Source organism: Dermacentor silvarum, chromosome 6, assembly GCF_013339745.2.
Source record: "Dermacentor silvarum isolate Dsil-2018 chromosome 6, BIME_Dsil_1.4, whole genome shotgun sequence".
Lineage (NCBI taxonomy): Eukaryota > Metazoa > Arthropoda > Arachnida > Ixodida > Ixodidae > Dermacentor > Dermacentor silvarum.
Genome location: NC_051159.1, coordinates 120206823 through 120210770, shown reverse-complemented (window position 1 = coordinate 120210770; position 3948 = coordinate 120206823).

The following is a 3948-nucleotide window of genomic DNA, read 5'->3' as shown; positions in this document are numbered from 1 at the left end:
CGCGAAAGACGAAGCACGTAACTGACACACTAATACAACGCGCAAGACAAAGCACGTAACTGAATCGTCACCGAGTCAAATCAGCGCGTACAGCGCGTCGTAATTGCAGCCTCCGCGATCAACTTCAGAAACATTTTCAGAGCTAATTGCGGAGGCCACGCTCCGCTGTGCTGAGTACGGTGAACGCCACCTAGGTGGCGTTGGTAGTGCTTCTTGATGCCAGCGTCCCTTCGAATGCTGGCATCGAGGCGTCGTAGGGCTGAGACCACCGAAGCGTTCACTGTCGGTGCGCGTTAGTGTCATAATGCAGTACTTCTCTTTTCTGCTCGTAGGCGGCGGCACCGCCCCGAGCAAGAGCGCGGGTACACGGAGGAGTGTTAGATATATAAGGCGCGTCTGTGTAGCTCTCTGCAAATGCGTTTGTGGCGCAATGGGTTAAACGCTCGGCGATCTATCGTCGCGGACCGAGAGGTCGTGGGTTCGATTTCCAAAGTTTGCATGTTTGTGGAACTTTTTCTTCTGGTTTCTTTCTTTGTATTATGTTCTATGACGTATTTCCGTGACGGAAATACGTCAGTGAAGTCTTGGTGGACCCCGGCATAAAACACTTTCGTGTTAAAAATGAAAACAAACGGTTTTTACTATGTTCGCGAATAATTAGTCTCGCCGGCTTCACTCCTAGAATTTTTTCTTTATTGCTAACGAAGACAACCAATATGCCAGAACCTGCGGATTTATTTACTTGACCGCCCGAAACATTTGGATGCCTATTGTAGCTTTACGGTTCGTTTTGTAATGCCTAACTGAGGACACGCACTCGTACTATGCAGGTCGTTTGACTTAACTTGGTCCAATCTTTTAAAATATGCAAATGCTACGTACAGGACTAGCTGGACAGAACCAAGGTAATATTGTTGGCCATCGTTTGTAGATACTCAGTTAATTTCTTCCATTGCACCTAATTGATAATTAGTCTATTCAATTAACTCAATTATTGTAATTACATTAGAAGGATCAATGAGAACATTGCTGACCAATAGGAGAAACTCCCGATAAAGCTTTCCGTGGCTCAATACGTACTACATAAGTGTTTTTGTGAGCGTGAAAGATGCCCACGAATACACGCAAAGTGCCTCGAGCTGCCAGTCGCGCGGCAATGTTGCGTGTAGTCGCGGGCTTCTTTCATGCTCAGAAAAACATTCTTTGTAGCACTTCTTGAGCAACAGAAAGCTGCATCCCAAGCTTTTCATGTTGCTCTACAATTTTATCACTTACACTATTCATGCAATTATAATATTTCAGAAGTTAACAATTAATTCAAACTAAATATAGTTAGGCGGACTGCAAAAAATAATCCGAGTATCTCCCAACGACGGCAAACAACATTACCCTGGTTCTGTCCAGCTACGTGGCATTTGAATCTTTTCAAATCCTGGTGCATGATAGTCGGGACACCCCGTATAGGTGGTATGGAAGGACAACGACCTGATGTCTCGCTTTACTAAAACGTTTTTTTAGATCTGCTCATGACAATTAACTGCTATTCTAAATAAAAATTATGGGCGCCAGGTCATGCAAAAAGAATGTTTCTTTCATGTCTTTTGAAAGCGTAAACGTGTAAGGGGGGTGGCTAAAGGCAGGAAAACTAACTAGGCGCAACATGCTTACATATAGTCTGCGGAATACTTCGGAACTGTCTGGTTAAAATCCTTACAGCATTCTTCTTTTACTTTAGGGTTATTTTCTTTATGCCAAAGCTTTGTACATTTTAACCAGTGAACTCATATAACCGTGAAAACACATCACTACCCCAAATTCCTTTCCGTGGCACTGCTTTTGCAAACCGGGCATTGCACTCGCCATGTCATCGTCGCGTCACCAAACTTTTTCCTGCTTCGGCACATCAGTGGTCGAGTCCAGTAGTCATGAACGCTTCATTTAGAGCAATGTTATGTTTTGCTCTCACCATAAGCTGAAACTTCAAGCACCACACCTGTCAATCTTCTTTTCTGGCCGCACTCAAGCGGCATCTAGCGACAGCATTTCCAGCGATAATTTCTCTAGACTCGAGAGACTAGGGAAATTGCTTTGACTTTCTCTACAGCTGTGCAAGCATTTCTTCCATATCGAGATCACCGATCAGAGCGTAGGAATGCGACCATTCACCTCAACGCCGTAAAGGTCACTTCAATATGATATCTAATTATTCAAAGAGCAGGTGTCAGAACAACGCAGTGTTTGTTGCGTTTGTCTCTTAGGAGTTAGCGCTCTGTCATGCAATGGATACTGCATAGAGCTGTAGCACATAGAGCTGGTAGTGATTCAATCGATTGGGTGGACCATAAATCCACTGATTGTAGACCGGTAGATTAATTTATTTGCTTCGTCACAGTACAGTGTAACAGTAGGCGGAGGGAAAAACCGTTCAAATGATGGCTTGACAGTTCATTCGCCGCATTGGTCAACAATTACAGCAGCTAGTACACAGCACAATATAACAGCGTTTTTTTTTAGCTATTCAGCTTCTGTTTTGTGTGACAACATTCGACGGATGTTTAATGTGTTGCCAAAACTTACCACACAACCATGATATGGAGTGGGATCTTGAGAAGTGGCATTAGGGCAACACAAGTGCTTTAATCTATAGGTCAGCAAAGGAAACTTGGGAGAGGGCAGAAGCCAAGCGTACCACCTTGGATTCTGCATGACGCCCACGTAACGCCAAGCGTAAAGCCTTGAGGGCCATTGACTTTTGGTAAGTGCAGCCCTCACTTGAGTCCCTCTTAGCTTGAGCAGCTGTCTGCAAGAAATACTGATTGGCGGGTTTTCATTTCCACAAAGTTGCCTTACCATGTATAAAGCGTCGAAGAATTTCATGGTAGCCACATAAGCACGGGGCTTTCCGGGAAGAGCGGCTGTGGATATGTGGCTGGAGTCTTCCGACTTGCTCTGTCTGCCTGAATGTGTCGTTTGAAATGGTATTGCTGAATGAAATTGTGGGATGTCCTAGCAAGCGTTACCGATGTATCTTGTTTGTGCTTTGTGTGTTTACAAAAAATTAGGTATCCCCTTCATTTCGGTTTAAAATTCCGGTTGAAACAGAATTGAATAATGGTTAGTACAATCTGCGCATAGAATTATTTCCATGCTTTGGAATAGACTATTGTGAAAAATGTGGTGAAATATTGCCGACGTTTTTCGCTATCGAGGCCAGCTCTGTGCTCTTCTATATATATATATATATATATATATATATATATATATATATATGCTATTATTTGATTCGCAGTTACGAAACTTCCGTTCATATTGTTAGCCTCATTCTGTGTCATGAACCCCCTTCACAGCAGAAACAATACAGCCTCCATGAGCGGAGCCGACAGAGAAAAGTTTGCTTATCTCAACCAACTGTGTACACTGCTTTATCTGGAATCATTGCACACGGTAACATCTGTGGGTTTAAATAGCCTTTGTTTCAGTAACTAATTATTTAAAAATTAGTTTCTTACAGCTATGTAGCAAGAGCGTGCCCGCTAATGCTGGTCTAGAAAAACAGCGCAAATGCTAGATCAAATTTTCTTGTTCAGCAGCAGGAAATAACTTGAACAACACTTTTTACACGTAATGTTTATTCTGGTCCAATTATTTTGTAAGCATAGCGCGAAAATATGCACTTTCTATAAGTATCAACATAGAACTGGCCATGTGGGAAGCGATTGTATAGACAACAGTTTAAAATCTCACAGACGCCATTTCACGGCAATGTCCTCGAGTCACGCCATACCCTCGCATTTGTTGTAACGAAAGGTTTATTGATTTATGATCATCCACTGTTGGTGGTTCATAGTCTTGTTCTTCGGGACTAGACTTTTCTGGTGAAACGGTATTGGGGTGTATTCACTGTCTTTTTACGCTCCCACCCATTTGGTAAACTGATTACCCTTTTTT